The sequence below is a fragment of the Giraffa tippelskirchi genome, chromosome 2 (assembly GCF_054371585.1).
Source record: "Giraffa tippelskirchi isolate mGirTip1 chromosome 2, T2T-mGirTip1v1.2.pri, whole genome shotgun sequence".
NCBI lineage: Eukaryota > Metazoa > Chordata > Mammalia > Artiodactyla > Giraffidae > Giraffa > Giraffa tippelskirchi.
In genome coordinates this window covers 105,530,251-105,547,665 of record NC_137276.1, presented here as the reverse complement: position 1 = coordinate 105,547,665, position 17,415 = coordinate 105,530,251, and the positions used below count along the sequence as shown (strand labels likewise).

The window sequence follows — 17,415 nt, the reverse complement described above, 5'->3', positions numbered from 1 at the left end:
CCCTGGGCGAACCTCATACTCAGACAAAGAAGCAGTCAGTCACCATTTATATTTATGATGTGCTGCTGATTCCCTATAGTAATCGGGAGGATTAAGTGATGTGTAGCACCCACATTTCTATGCACATTTCTATGCAAAGTTAAATATTTGTTTCAAGGAAATGAGATACAGCATATTTTTTCAACATGATTAAGATTTATAAAATTTTCACACAACAGTAGGATACAAATTCTATTCAAGGGCCCATAGACTGTAAACTAGAAGGCACTGGAACATCCAGGGACACAAAGCAAGGTGTAAAAATTTCATGGTCTAAAGGTACTGAAATCATACAGAGTTTGTTCTCTTGGCACTGTATATTTATGTTAGAAATCAGTATCCAAAGATATTTGAAAATAAACTCACATATTTTCAAGTGCAATGTGACATTTACCAAGACAGACTTAGCCACTGAAAGCCTCAATAAAGTTAGAAGGCGGAAAAAACACAGAGAGTGATTATAGAGAAGAAAGAATTTAAACGAGAAATTAATATCAAAATTAGAAAATAATATCAAAGATACTTTAAAAACTCCATGTATTTGGAAATTAAACATCCACTTTTAAATGATGGGAGTATCTCAGGAGCCATAACAAGGAAAATTAGAAAATATTGTACCAGAATAAAAATGAAAAGAGAGATTTTCAGAGAATTTACCAGGATTTGTTGCATGCAACTGAAGCTGCTCAATGCAAGTAAATACAATGTGGAATTCTGAATAGGATATGAAAACAAATAATGGACACTAGCATAAAATTTTGTGAAATTTGAATAAAATCTGTACTTTAGTAATAATACTGGGTATACAGCATATTTTTTTGGACATAAAGAATAAGTGTTTAATATATAACTCAAGAGTCTTTATTATTTACTTAAAATCTTTCCAGTTTTGCTCATGTTTGCATCATCTTGTCCCTTGGTGGCATTTGTATTTGTTTTCTTTAATCTAGAGCAGAAGCTACAAACCATGGCCCAGAGGCCAAAATTCAGCTGACCACCAATTGTTGTAAATAAATGTTTATTGGGTGCAGTCGTGCTCATTTATTTGCATGTTGTCTATAGATGCTTTCACATTCCAACTTCCGACTTGAGTAGCAGCAATGCCATATCTTGCAAAGCCAAATCTTTGTTACCGGACCCTTTACAGAAAAAGTGGGCTGACTTTTATTTTCACCCCTGACATGTATCAAGCTTGGAAGTTACTATTTATGCCCTCACAACAAGAAAAAAGCTAAACAAACTGAAAGTCAATGATTTTTCTTAGATCCTTCAGAGAATTGAGGTCACAGGGCAAACCACCACTCTGAAATCTGGAGGGGTGGCCCAAACAGGGAATGACAGCCAAGTCCAGCTTCCTGAAAACAGAACAGGCAGGAATATTAACATGGTAAGTTTGACAAATTGCTGGGGACTAAGGGTGGATGACTTGAGAGTTAAAATTTCCTGGGAGCTGCCCCCAGACTTTCATGGGCTTTACCTTTTGCAACTTTGTCATGTTCACAAATGAAGACCAAAGAAAATCCCCTTCTATTTTGAGCAAATAGAGAGTAACCATCTGAAATAAGTACAGTGCATTCTCCATCATCAAACTCTACCTTCCAAGGGGAATTACTTCACCAGAGGCTTTTCTAACCTAGGAAAGAGCAGTTAGACACTGCAGTTCCTTCTAGCTTTCCTCTGTTGTTTTTTTTTTTTTTTTAATTGCATTTATTCATTTATTTTTGGCTGTGCTTCATTGCTGCTTGGGTTTTTCTCTAGTTGTGGTGACCGGGGGCTACTCTCTAGTTGTCATATACGGGCCTCTCACTGTGGTGGCTTCACCTGTTGTGGACCACTGGCTCTAGGGCATGCAGACATCAATAGTTGCAGTTCCTAGGCTCTAGAGCACAGGATCAACAGCTGTGGCCCACAAGCTGAGTTGCTCTGTGGCATGTGGGATCTTCCCAGATGAGGGATTGAACCTGTGTCTCCTGCATTGGCAGGTGGATTCTTTACCATTGAGTCATGAGGGAAGCCCTAACTTTCCTCTTAATTCACATAAAAGGAGGTAAAATGTTTTTAAAAAGAAAAAAAAAAGCTTCTGAAGGTCATAATCTGAGGACTCAGGGACACTAAAATTATGAGATTTAATCCTGTGTGCTGTGCTTAGTCGCTCAGTCATGTCTGACTCTTTGCAACCCTATCGACGGTGGTCCACCAGGCTCCTCTGTCCAGGCAATAATACATGCCCTCCTCCAGGGGATCTTCCCAACCCAGGGGCCGAACCCAGGTCTCCTGCATTGCAGGTGGATTCTTTACTGTCTGAGCCACCAGGGAAGCCCATATGTGATTTAATCATAAGATTATAGAAATCTTCCCCTTCTTAACAGCTTCACATCACATCCACAGAACTCCAAAATAGTATCAGTATAACTGAGAGAGCAGTGGGACACAGTCTGGGTCCAAGAAGGAATTTCTAGGGAAATACAAAAAAATAGAACAAAGATATTAGAGGAGACTGACACGTCTGGCATCTACAGCTATACCAAACATTGAATACAGCCCAGATACTCCCCAGACTCATAACACTAAAAGCCTAATTATCCCAGCTCCTATCACTCTATGTAACATGGCTATCTGTCAAGAAAAATGTACCAAGTAAAAGACAAGTAAAAATACATATGAAGAGAGAAGACAAGAGTCAACACTAGACTCAGGTATGACATAGAGATTAAAAATAACAGAATGGAATTTAAAATAACTATGACTGCTGCTGCTGCTGCTGCTAAGTCGCTTCAGTCCTGTCTGACTCTGTGCGACCCCATAGACTGCAGCCCACGAGGCTCCCCCGTCCCTGGGATTCTCCAGGCAAGAACACTGGAGTGGGTTGCCATTTCCTTCTCCAATGCATGAAAGTGAAAAGTGAAAGTGAAGTTGCTCAGTCATGTCCGACTTATAGCGACCCCATGGACTGCAGCCTACCAGGCTCCTCCATCTATGGGATTTTCCAGGCAAGAGTACTAGAGTGGGGTGCCACTGCCTTCTCCGATAACTATGACTAGTATGGTGATAATGGAAAAGGTAGATGACATTTAAAAACAGATGGGAAATGTAAGCAGAGTGAAGGATATTCTAAGGAACAATTAAAAGGGAATATTAGAAATAAAACCAATGAAACAAAATTAAAGAATGCTTTTGGTGAGCTCATTAGTAGACTGGGTACAACCAAGAAAGAATCAGTGAGCTTAAGGTTATGTCAATAGAAACTTCACAAACTTAAAGGCAATTCACAAACTTAAAGGCAAAGTGAAAAAGCAAGAATATCTATGAAATGTGGGAAATTTGCAGAAGGTATAACATAGGTATAATGTGAATACCAGAAAGAGAGCAAAAAGAAATAAAAGCAGAAGATATATTTAAAGAAATGATAGCTGAGAATTTTCCAAAATTAATGGCAGACACTAAGTCACAGATCCAAACATCTCAGAGAAAACCATGCAAGATACTCCAAAATTCTACACCTAAGCATGTCATATTAAAACTTCAGAAAATGAAAGAAAATGAGAAAACATGCCAAGAAGACATAGGGGAAGAAAATCTTACCTGTAAAAGAACTAGGATAAGAATTACAGTGGACTTTCTACCACAAATCGTATGAGCAAAAACATGCAGTGAAATATAAAGTGTATTGAAACAAACAAACAAACAAAAAATACCAATATAGAATTCTACATCTATTGTAATGATGTTTCAAACATGGAGCAGAAATATGTTCTTAGATAAACAAAAACTGAGTGACTTTATCCCCAGTAATCCTGCCTTATAGAAAATACTAAAATAAGTTATTTAGCAGGAGGGAAAATGACATATATCAGAAACTTGGATCCACTTTAAGAAAGGAGAAGCAGTATAGAATAAAGATATACTTCTACATAGCACATGTATCACAGAAAAAGTATTAAGAGAATTTTCTTCTACATAGCACACGTATCACAGAAAAAGTATTAAGAGAATTTTTAAAATATTTTAAACTAAATTAGAATGAAGCTAAAACATAAGAAGTTGTGGGATGCAATGAAAGCATTGCTTTAACATAAACTCATAGTATCAAATGCATGTATTAGAGGAGAAAAAAATTTAGAATCAGTCATATAAGCTTCCACCTTAGGAAAATAGATAAAGAAGTGAAATATAAGCTTAAGACAAGCAAGGAATATATAAATAGAGAGCAAGAAGCCAAAAGAAATAAGATCAACCAAGCTAAAACCTAGTTATTTGAAGAGATCAATAAAATTATACATCTAATTAATAAAGTATTAATTAGATGTATAATAATAATAAAAGTATACATTTAACAATAAAAATATATTTAACAATAAAAGTATACATCTATCTAGATTAACAAGAAAAAAGAGAGAAAACACAAATTACTAATAATAGAAATAAAAGAGGGCTATCACTGATGATCCTATGATCATTAAAATGATGATAGATGATAAAGGAATATTATGAAAAGACATATGCCCACAAATTTGTTAACTTGGATGAAATGAATTAATTCTTGGAGAAAAACTGCCAAAATTCTGCAAGCAAAAATTGCTAATCTGAATAGGGCTGTATCTATTAAAGAAACTGAGTAAATAATTAATAGCCTTCCAAAAAAATGACACGAGATCCAGATGGTTTCTCTTGTGAAATTTACCAATTCTCTACAGTTTCTTCCTATAAATAGAAATAGAAGATATGTTTTTTTTTTCCTTCCCTCCTATGAAAGCAGTATTACCCTAATACCAATACCAGATAAAGACATTACAAGAAAAATATAGAACCACTCTCGTGAACATAGATGCAAAGCTTCCCAGTGAAATACTAGTAGATCTAATCAAACAATGTACACAGTGGCCAAGGGGACTTAATGGAGAAAGGTTCATGGCTGCCAACCAAGATTGGCAAATCTTTTTTTAAAACATACCTTTTAAAAATTAGTATAATTTATTTCTACAACAGTTGTAGATTTACAGTAAAGGGGAGTCAATAACACAGATTCCCCATGCACTGCTCAATACTTCTTCCTACAATTTCCCTATTAACATCTTGCCTCAATGAGGTTAATTTTCATTTGCTTGTAGAGGATGTTTTTCCAAGAAATCAAGCTTCCATGTAAAAAACACAAGGCCATTGTATATTGGACCTTGACATTGGAAAGTAGATTATTTTGATTTGCCTTGTATAGCATTTACACTTGAGACGTGCCAGTGACATCTGATCAGGCAGAAGGTAGTTTAAGCCAGCAAGAGACAAGCTAGTTTAGAAATGACTGCATGTATACCTTCTGTATGTTGTCAGTGCTTCAGTTCAGTCAGTTCAGTTGCTCAGTCGTGTCCGACTCACTTGCTCAGTCGCGTCTGACTCTTTGCGACAGCATGTTATTGCAGCACACCAGGCCTTCCTGTCCATCACCAATTCCTGGAGTTTACCCAAACTCAAGTCCATCGAGTCAGTGATGCCATCCAGCCATCTCATCCTCTGTTGTCCCCTTCTCCTCCTGCCACAAATCCTTCCCAGAATCAGGGTCTTTTCCAATGAGTCAACTCTTCACATGAGGTGGCCAAAGTATTGGAGTTTCAGCGTCAACATCAGTCCTTCCAATGAACACCCAGGACTGATCTCCTTTAGGAGGGACTGGTTGAATCTCCTTGCAGTCCAAGGGACTCTCAAGAGTCTTCTCCAGCACCACAGTTCAAAAGCATCAATTCTTCGGTGCTCAGCTTTCTTCACAGTCCAACTCTCACATTCATACATGACTACTGGAAAAACCATAGCCTTGACTAGACGGACCTTTGTTGGCAAAGTAATGTCTCTGCTTTTTAATATGCTATCTAGGTTGGTCATAACTTTCCTTCCAAGGAGTAAGCGTCTTTTAATTTCATGGCTGCAATCACCATCAGCAGTGATTTTGGAGCCCCCCAAAATAAAGTCTGACACTATTTCCATTGTTTCTTTAACACTCATTAAAAGTAATTTTATAGGGCCAAATGGAAACTGTAAGAGAAGTATCTTTATATCTATCTATCTATCCATCCATCCATCTACCTATCTATTATCTATATTGATATTCAGCAAATAGGAGCCTTATTTCAAACACTGGAAATTATTCTTAGCACAAGAAGTATGCAGCAAACTGGAATTGAAAGGGTGGCTCTTCCAATCTGATAACACGAACCACAGCCTTGTTTAACTCAATGAAACTAAGCCATGCCATGTGGGGCCACCAAAGACTGACGGGTTATGGTGCAGAGGTCTGACAGAATGTGGTCCACTGGAGAAGGGAATGGCAAACCACTTCAGTATTCTTGCCTTGAGAACCCCATGAACCATAGGAAAAGGCAAAATGATAGGATACTGAAAAAGGAACTCCCCAGGTCAGTAGTTGCCCAATATGCTACTGGAGATCAGTGGAGAAATAACTCCAGAAAGAATGAAGGGATGGAGCCAAAGCAAAAACAATACCCAGTTGTGGATGTGACTGGTGATAGAAGCAAGGTCCAATACTGTAAGGAGCAATATTGCATAGGAACCTGGAATGTTAAGTCCATGAATCAAGGCAAATTGGAAGTGGTCAAACAGGAGATGGCAAGAGTGAATGTTAACATTCTAGGAATCAGCGAACTAAAATGGACTGGAGTGGGTGAATTTAACTCAGATGACCATTATATCTACTACTGTGGGCAGGAATCCCTTAAAAGAAATGGAGTAGCCATCATAGTCAACAAAAGAGTCCGAAATGCAGTACTTGGATGCAATCTCAGAAATGACAGAATGAACGCTGTTCGTTTCCAAGGCAAACCATTCAATATCACGGTAATCCAAGTCTATGTCCCAACCAGTAATGCTGAAGAAGCTGAAGTTGAATGGTTCTATGAAGACCTACAAGACCTTTTAGAACTAACACCCCCCAAAAATGTCCTTTTCATTATAGGGGACTGGAATGCAAAAGTAGGAAGTCAAGAAACACCTGGAGTAACAGGCAAATTTGGCCTTGGAGTACAAAATGAAGCACGGCAAAGGCTAATAGAGTTTTGCCAAGAGAATGCACTGGTCATAGAAAACATCCTCTTCCAAAAACACAAGAGAAGACTCTACACATGGACACCACCAGATCGTCAACACTGAAATCAGATTGATTATATTCTTTACAGCCAAAGATGGAGAAGCTCTACACAGTCAGCAAAAACAAGACCAGAAGCTGGCTGTGGTTCACATCATGAATTCCTTATTGCCAAATTCAGACTTAAATTGAAGAAGGTAGGGAGAACCATTAGACCATTCTGGTATGACCTAAATGAAATCCCTTATGATTATACAGTGGAAGTGAGAAATAGGTTTAAGGTATCAGATCTGATAGACAGAGTGCCTGATGAACTATGGACAGAGGTTCGTGACATTTTACAGGAGACAGGGATCAAGACCATCCCCAAGAAAAAGAAATGCAAAAAAGCAAAATGACTGTCTGAGGAGGCCTTACAAATAGCTGTGAAAAGGAGAGAAGTGAAAGGCAAAGGAGAAAAGGAAAGATATCCCCATTTGAATGCAGAGTTCTAAAGAACAGCAAGGAGAGATAAGAAAGCCTTCTTCAGCCATCTGTACAAAGAAATAGAGGAAAACAATAGAATGAGAAAGACTAGAGATCTCTTCAGGAAAATTAAAGATACCAAGGGAACATTTCATGCAAAGATGGGCTCGATAAAGGACAGAAATGGTATGGACCTAACAGAAGCAGAAGATATTAAGAAGAGGTGGCAAGAATACACAGAAGAACTGTACAAGAAAGATCTTCATGACCCAGATAATCACAATGGTGTGATCACTCACCTAGAGCCAGACATCCTGGAATGTGAAGTCAAGTGGGCCTTAGAAAGCATCACTACGAACAAAGCCAGTGGAGGTGATGGAATCCCAGTTGAGCTATTTCAAATCCTGAAAGATGATGCTATGAAAGTGCTGTACTCAATATGCCAGCAAAATTGGAAAACTCAGCAGTGGCCACAGGACTGGAAAAGGTCAGTTTTCATTCCAATCCCAAAGAAAGGCAATGCCAAAGAATGCTCAAACTACCGCACAATTGCACTCATCTCACACGCTAGTAAAGTAATGCTCAAAATTCTCCAAGCCAGGCTTCAGCAATACGTGAACTGTGAACTTCCAGATGTTCAAGCTGGTTTTAGAAAAGGCAGAGGGACCAGAGATCAAACTGCCAACATCCCCTCCATCATCGAGAAAGCAAGAGAGTTCCAGAAAAACATCTATTTCTGCTTTATTGACTATGCCAAAGCCTTTGACTGTGTGGATAACAATAAACTGTGGAAAATTCTGAAAGAGATGGGGATGCCAGACCATCTGACCTGTCTCTTGAGAGACCTGTCAGTGCTTACTATTTATCAAAGGAGCATTGCATGACATGGTGGAGGATTCTTCAAATATGTCAGATTATTGGTATTGGTAAAAAAAAAAAAAAAAAAGAAAACTAATAGATATATATATATATAAAATCTGGAAGAGCTTTCATTACAAAGAGAATGATAAGGTGTTTTGTTTTAAGGGCAAGATGAATACAGAAGGCAACGTTATTTATTTTTACTAGAGCCTCACATGGACTCACCTACACTCTAGAGATGGATTCTGGAACACTAAGGGACCTGAGCCACTATGTATATATTTGTATGAAAAATTCAAGAAATGAGGCGTGCATTTTATTTTTTTATTTTTTGAGCTATTTTATTTTTTCCTGTAGAGTGATCTTTAGCTATGAAACTGTAATACGAGCTGGGCCTTGAATCACAGAAAAAGCATTCTATTTCCCTTAAAATATGTCTGAATAGAGTTCAGTAGTTTTTCTTCATGTATAAATTTACTATCATCTGGATTGTTTTGGAGTATTAATGTTTAAGAATGCTTTCTTGCTGCAAGGAATTGCCACAATTCTGTATTCTATTTTCTTCCATTGTTGTTGTTGTTTTTCTAAGATATTTACCTGTAAAACATACAGCATATTTACTTTTTCCAGCCTTTCAAGGAAAGACATTTGGTTCCTCATGCCATAGAACTCTGAATAGACAAAAGTTTTCTTCTTTTTATCTGAACAGAATAAATGAATAGCAGATAAACACAATAAACTCTTTGACCAAGATTGAGCATCAGAGGCCTATAAGTGGCCCCAGATTTATCAACTTCCACCCAAATGGCAACCCACTCCAGTACTCTTGCCTGGAAAATCCCATGGACGGAGGACCCTGGTAGGCTGCAGTCGATGGGGTCGCGAAGAGTCGGACACGACTGAATGACTTCATTTTCACTTTCACGCATTGGAGAAGGAAATGGCAACCCACTCCAGTGTTCTTGCCTGGAGAATCCCAGGGAGAGCGGAGCCTGATGGGCTGCCATCTATGGGGTCGCACAGAGTCGGACACGACTGAAGCGACTTAGCAGCACCCAACAATGAAATCAGAATATTGGTAATAAGATGCTTTAAAATCAGTACTTTCTAAAAGGTTGTCATTTAGGGGAAGAAATTTTGTATTTGCAAGTATGTATCAGGGTTTCCTGGGTGACTCAGTGGTAAAGAATCTGCTTGCCAATGCTGGAGACATGGGTTCAATCCCTGGGTCAGAAAGATCCCCTGGAGAAGGAAATGGCAACCCATTCCATTATTCTTGCCTGGGAAATCCTACGGACAAAGGAGCCTGATGGGTTACCTTCCATGGGATTGCAAAACAGTTGGACATGACTTAGTAACTAAACAACTGCAAGAAAATTATGTATCAGGAAGTTTGATAGTATTACCAATCCTGTGGATATAAAATTGTTTCTCTAGAACACCACTTTTTCTAGGTGATAGTACATATTCTTATGGACCAAGCAAGTTTGGTGTGTTGATGTATCAATATTCTTGCTCACATTCATGCACTATTGCAAGGCTTTCCATCGTATAGGGCTAGGAAACCACTGCAGGGGCAGCAGTTTACTCAGAGTTCTGTCCCTCTTTGGACTTTGTCCAAAGTAAAGCCAGAGGCCAGCTGGGAAATAAGAAAAAGGCCACACACACAACACACACAGAACAAAGAGGCCACAATTTGCTGCAGCAATCGGGGTGACACTAGACACCGGGAGACTCCATCCTGACCACATCATCAGTTTAACTTTGTCTAAAGACGTTATCATCAGTGACACTTGTGCCCTAGGACTGTTATGATGTTGCAACATGCTTGCTTCCTCTTTTTTTTTTCCTTTTCTTTCTTTTAAAAAATGTGTTGTCAGAACTTTCCTTTCACTATAACATTAAACAGAATTTGCATCTGGTCCCCTTATGAACCAGAATGAATGTGGTTGATTTGTGCATCCTCTTTTTGGTTGATAATTGTTCTTTCTTTAAAGAGGTGACAGGAGAAGCAATGAATTAAACATGAGCTGTTCTGATAAGCAAAATGTTAAAGCTTTCCCCTCAAAGGAAGAAACCTTTTCACTTAAGAAGTATCTATCATTTTACAGATTGTATGGAAGTTTAAATGGAAGTAAATCTAGTAAATCTAGTTTAAATGGAAGTAAACTAACTAGAAAGTAACAAATGTTCGTTTCTTCTGGGTCAAAAAGGTTTTCTAATGACTATCCCTGTATAAATATTTACACATACGTGGATGTGTGCATCTGAGTAGTTTTGATCTTTTCAATGGCTCAATCTATTTTGAATAACCTCATTACAAATAGATCAAAACAACAGCATGTTGTTATGCTGAAATCATATTCAATCAAAGTCAGGGGTCTTTTAACAGCAAGGAGGAAATTTCACAAATGTTCAACAGTGTCTTCAGACCACCTCCAGAAGAAAGTTTATGTAAAATTCCAAGGGAGAAAAAGAAATGTATGGCTCTAGTTGTTTATGGTGAAAATAAGTTATCAGGAAGATAAATTATATGTGTGAGGGGAGAGTGGTTCTGAAGAACGTATTGACTTTCTGCGCAGTTTTGATCTTTTCAACAGTTCATTCATATTCCTAACCATGCAGCACCTGCATGCAGGGGCAGTCTGGCTATGCCTTCAGCAGCCTGAGCCAGCAGCATGCCTTTCAGGGGAGATGGATCTTTAAAACCCCAATATGTGCCTTTCCTCAGAAACTTCTTGATTCAGAGAAGGCAAACATAATTATCCATTCCTCTGTTCATCTATTGTGATGTACAGCATGGGCCCCATGCTGTCCCAGATTAAGTTTATTGTTGTTGATTTTTATTTATCTTTTAAATTTAATTTTTTATTGGAGTTCAGTTGCTTTGCAATGCTGTGTTAGTTTCTGCTGTAGCTAAGTGAATCAGCTTTATTTTGTTTTTGTTGTTCAGTCACTAAGTCATGTCCAACTCTGTGGGACCCCATGGACTGCAGCATGCCAGGCTTCCCTGTCCTTCACCATCTCCTGGAGCTTGCTCAAACTCATGTCCATTGAGTCAGTGATGCCATCCAACGATCTCAACCCTCCATCGGATCTCTGTTTACAGAAAGGAAAGCGTGATGATGGAAAAACATGGTCTATACAGTTAGAACGGGTGTCTGATCCTGGTTCTGCCTTTCACTAACCAGTGATCTTGGACCAAACACAACCCATTACATTTCTCTCCCCAGAGCCATGACACTGAATGGTGCTTTCAGGTCTTTGCACACAGTTTCATAATATTGAAGTACCTCGCATGAAGGTGGGGATTGGAAGGCTGGTAGGTGAGGCTCCGCATCAGGATGACATAAGTCCAGGAATTTGTTCTTCATCCTTTGGGCCAATGATTTTAAAAGTATTAATAGCAGCGACCTAAAGTAATATAGCTAAAAGCTTTTTTTGTGAAATCCCAACATATATATATATATATATATATATATATATATATATATATATATGTATACTCTAACATACATATTCAGTATGGCGTAAATTAGTCAAAAAGTTTCTAAGGCATTTCCAAACTTCATTTTTGAGAGAAAAATATTTTTTGTCCTAATTTTGCACAATTCAGGACCTCTTTTGGTTCTTCAAATATTTAAGTTAGACAGATATATTTTGTTTTGTATGTTCCCAAACCTTATTTCAATTCAGTCACTAATACATTGTCTACTGTTCATTGACTCAACAAATGTTTACCAAGTGCCTCTGGGGCATTCCTATGAAGGCTCACAAGGGTTGGGATAGAAATATACAGACTGAGATTTGTGCTTTTGTGGGAGGGTCACAATCTGTAAGAAAGACAACAAGTGTGTAATCTAGGGGGATACTGACAAATGTGCTGAAGGAAATGACCCAGAGGACTGTGGTTGAACGTGATAGAAGAGATGGTTACAAGAATTCTCTAAGGGTTCTCCGGGCAAGTGAGACTTTAGTCAAGACCTGAATGAGAAGGCAGAAGCGAGGCAGAGGGAACAACATCAGGAACCCCCCCCCCCCTTATCAGAAATAGAGGGAACCTCTGAAGCTAGCAGAGACACAGAGGCAGGAAGGAGCCTGATCCACCTGAAGGACACAGAGAATGGTTGTTTCAGAGAGAGCATGTGAGGAGGAGGTCGGCTTTAGGTGAAGTGGGAGAGACCGGTGGGGAGAAATGAAACTGAGCCTTGCAGGCTAAAGGCAGCCATTCCCAGTTTACTTTAATTGCAGAAGGAAACTACTGCCCCAAACCAAGTCAGTTTTCTCTTTTTTCTTTTTCCAATTTGAGTCTCTTTAGCTTACTAAAAATGTCATTAAGATGCACAACCCTGTGCAACCATGTGACTTTGATAGACAATTAGCTAATGGGGTTTCTTTGTCCATCACCTATAAAGATGGTGATTTCTAGCTTTTTTGGAATAACTCTACCCCGACTTAGGAAAAGTATCAGAGCATCTTGGGGAACCAGCATATTCTAAGGCTGATTTCTTGCCTGAAAAAATATACCATTTGCATAGATGAAGGTCAGATTAAAAATACAAAATTATATTTGGTGCTAAAACTCTGTTGGGATATCTTCCCTTTCCTGCAAGGTGTGGACCTTCTTCTTAAATGGAGCATATGTAGCAATTCTGAATGCCACCGGGTACCTGGGCTATGGGGAAGGATCCTGGTGGAGTAAGGTAGGAGTCAGGCCCTACCACTTCTTTGCTGTGCTTTTCTTGGGCAAACATGCAATTCATATGGCATGCAATTATCTCATTTGTAAAATGGGGCTGATATCTGCTTCATAGATGTACTAGGAAGATTCAACAAGCTGACCAATAGGGAAATGATTGGTAAGCTGTTAAATGGCATATAAATTCAAGGCATCTTTTCCAAATTCCCTGGACCATTCATACTATCAACACATACTTGGCCTATGATTAAGGGATTGCAATGGAAATCATTAAATTGAATTCAATATGTCCCCACCATAGCTATGTACACATCCCTGGAAGGACTCTGGGGGTCCATGACTCAGAGTTGATGACTCACAGGGCTCTTTCTGAACTCATCTGAAATAGAGTTCCTCCAGAGTTCTCAATCCTGCTCACACTTTCCTTCTCACAGTGTAATTTATACTCTCAGGTCAGATCCTCTGTGTGTTTCAAATGTTTATAATACTGCAGTGAAATACAAGTTAAATGATATTTTCCAACTTTAATCAAATGAATATGTGGACCCTCATGGTAAGGAGGCTTTTAACAAACCAGCATTGTGTGTTGAGGTAGCATGTGGTTGCTTAGTTCATTGTTGGTGTGGTGGTTATGTTGTTGTTATTGTTGTTCAGTTGCTAAGTTGTGTTCGACTCTTTGGACCCTGTGGACTGAAGCATGCCAGGCTCCTCTGTCCTCTACTATCTCCCAGAGTTTGCTTAGATTCATGTCCATTGAGTTGGTGATGCTATCACCCTCCTCTGCTGCCCTCTTCTCCTTTTTCCTTCAATCATTTCCACCTTCAGGGTCTTTTCCAATGAGTTGGCTCTTCATATCAGGGGCCAGAGTATTAGAGCTTCAGCTTCAGCCTCAGTCCTTCCAGTGAATATTCAGGGCTAATTTCCTTTAGGATTGACTGGTTTGATCTCCTTGTTGTCCAAGGGACTCTCAAGAGTCTTCCCCAGCACCACAGTTCAAAAGCATCAATTCTTCAGTGCTCAGCCTTCTTTATGGTCTGACACTCACATCCGTACATGACTACTGGAAAAACCATAGCTTTTACTTCTATGGACCTTTGTCAGCAAAATGATATCTTTGCTTTTAAATACGCTATCTACTTTTGTCATAACTTTCCTTCCAAAGACCAAGCGTCTTCTAATTTATGGCTGCAGTCACCGCCCGCAGTGATTTTGGTGGTTATAGCTGTTGCTTATTTATTGGCGTCATGGAAACACATTTACTGTGCTTCCAAATCCTTTCCTCGCCAGAAGGAAGGTTTGTGTTTTCTTTTATTCCATCCTTTATCCCATCTCCCTTATGGAAGGTTTTAGATGATTATTAAAGTTAGTAATCATGGTGAACCTCGAGAGGGTTGTCTTTTGTTTTTGCATGTGAATTTAGTCTCCTGAAATCCTGACCCTGTCTACATTTGCTTTCTTTAATATGTTGTAGTTGTGTTTCTTCTCCCTGTGAACATCATTGGTTGGAATCAGGCTTTCAGCTAATTCCCTAACAGGGGTGTTAGGAGGAATCTTTGTATCACAGACTTTCCCTTTTGCTACCTATGTGAGACTTCAGTCAGTAGGAAAACCTTTGTCACCATGGACGGGGTGTAGAATGAACCAGACAGAAAGTGGGAGTCCAAAGCTGAGCATTCTATCGCCTCTTCTAACCCCAGATGTATGTGAGGAAACTTCACCGCCCTGGGCACTGTCTCCTTATCAGGTCAGGCGTGTCACTGGACTGGAAGATGGTCATGCCTTTTTTCCAATGATTGTACTGCCTGTCAAAACCCGGAATTCAATTTATTCATATCACACTTGTGAAATTGAGGGTAGTGTCAAAGACCTTACAAAGTCAGAGGACTCTTGATGTGGAACACCCCTGGCAGTCCAGTGATTAAGAATCTGCCTCACAATGCAGGAGGCATGGGTTCGATCCCTTGTCAGGGAACTAAGATCCCACATGAAGCAGAGCAACTAAGCCCATGAGCCACAACTAGAGAGAAGCCCGCGTGGAGAACAAAAGATCTGCCATGCAGCAATTAAGACTTCATGCAAACAAATAAACATTTTAAGAAAATCTCCCTCTAAAAGATAATCCTTTATGTGAAAGGGGGCATTGAAAAAAATGGAAGAAGTGCTCCAAACTTTTCTCCTAGTCTGAGAAAATCCAGGGCTCCACTCAACTCTCACTCTGCCCTTGGTTGTCTCCTCCTGAAAGTGCCTCAGGGCCCTGGCTCCCCACCCAGCCCCATCTCTCCCACCTCTCTCCCTTTCTGAGCAGGATCACACCTGGGATGCAAGATGTGTCTCTGTGTTTATCCTCTCTGGAGGGGAAGCTCCGGGAGGACAGAGATTTGCTTGGCTTCGCTCTCTGCTGCTGCATCCCCAGCACCCCAACGGTGATGGTATAGGGCAAGCACTCAGATAAAATAAGAAGAATGATGACTTCTTCTCATTGATCATATTCCCCATACTGTACATTTGATACCATTAATTTACTCATTTAGGAACTGAAAGTCTGCCCCTCTTAATCTCCCTCACCTATTTCTCTCATCCCCTCTACTCTCTTTCAAGATAACTTTCTGAAATGATTCACATTCATTTCCACCTCATCTTGACAGGCTGTGTAGAATACATCTTTCAGAGGATGAAGTGAGGAAACAGAAGGACCCTGGCCCCCACCCAGGGTAACTGGATGGCTTGGATAAGAAATGGACCCTCCAAGTTGCCTGCTCATCTGAGAAATGAGACTGATAGTGTTTGTGCAGAACTCTTGGTTGTGGCACAATGTTCAAAAAGTTATCTTAAAAGAGAGGAGTAGTGGGGATGAGAGAAATAGGTGAGGGAGATTAAGAGGTGCAGACTTCCAGTTACTAAATAAGTAGAACAATGGTATGAAATGTACAGTATGGGAATATGATCAACAATCATGTAATATCTTTGTATGGTGGCGTATGATAGCTAGACTTATTAAGCTGATTTCTTTGGAATGTAAGAGAAGCATTGTCCATGCATTATGCGTCAGAAACTAACATAGTGTTGTGGTTCAATTAAAAGCCAGCAAACAAACAAACTCTTAGAAAAAGAGATCAGATTCGTGGTTACCGTAGGCAGAAGTTGGGGGAGGAGGGGGAGGTAGATGAAGATGGTCAAAGGTATAAACTCCAATTATAGAATAATAAACTGTTTGTTGTTGTTTAGTCATTAAAGTCATGTCTGACTCTTTTGAGACCTCATGGACTGTAGCCCATCAGGCTCCTCTGTCCATAGGATTTCCTAGGCAAGAATACTGGAGTGGGTTGCCATTTCCTTCTCCAGGGGATCTTCCCAACCCAGAAATCCTACCCACATCTCCTGCATTGGCAGGTAGAATCTTTATGACTGAGCCACCTGTTAAGCTAGAATCATAAGTACTAGGAATGTAATGTACAGCATGATTAATATAAATAACTCTGCTGTATGTTATATCTGAAAGTTGTTAAGAGAGTAAATGAGAGTTCTTATCACAAATTTATTTTTCTCTTTATCTTACTTTGTACTTATATGAAATGATGGATAGTCTGTAAATTTAATTATTCATGATGCATGTGAGTCAAATCATTATGCTGTATACCTTAAACTTAATACAATTATATCTCAATAAAAAGGGGAGGGAAAAGTTAATAACTATAAGAAATTTTGTTTTAGAAAAGGTAAGACACAAGGTATGGTCTCTTGCTAGTTTTGCCATATTTTTGACTTTGAGACATGTTATTCAGAATAATGGCAAGTGATATCATTGTTGGTATTGCCAGCTATGCTATCTGTCAGCACATTACTGTCCCACCATTGTGCTGAGCCTTTAAATCTGTCATCTCATTTACTCTTCTTGGTGATTCTGTGATGACAGGGATATTATTCCCACCACTTTATGTATGAGAAATCTGAGAGTGTAGTTAACTTCCTTGGTGTTCACAAAGTCTTCAAATTTATCAGCGAGGATTGAATCCCCTCCTCAGTGTGCTGGGTGGAAGTCCTGCAGATCCCAGTGGATGGAGAATGTGCCCAGATCTGGGTAGAGAGGGGTTCCAACGGTGGAGCATCACTGAGGGGATTTTGGAAACTCACCTTCTCCAGAGTGTCATTGTCCAGCATTCTGTTAATATTCTTTGTATATATCTCCTGGAGAAGGAAATGGCAACCGACTCCAATGTTCTAGCCTGGAGAATTCCATGGACAGAGGAGCCTGGTGGGCTCTAGT

At 39.4% G+C, this 17,415-nt stretch overlaps 1 long non-coding RNA gene across 1 annotated transcript; it reads right to left on the bottom strand.

Moving 5' to 3' along the window:
- Positions 1-1,040: 1,040 nt before the first annotated feature.
- LOC145539875 (uncharacterized) lies at positions 1,041-17,386 on the bottom strand. Its single transcript, XR_014078020.1, has 3 exons — positions 17,283-17,386; positions 11,746-11,827; positions 1,041-1,394 (listed from the first exon to the last, which is right to left on the bottom strand). It is a non-coding gene; the product is annotated as an uncharacterized LOC145539875 (long non-coding RNA).
- Positions 17,387-17,415: the final 29 nt, after the last annotated feature.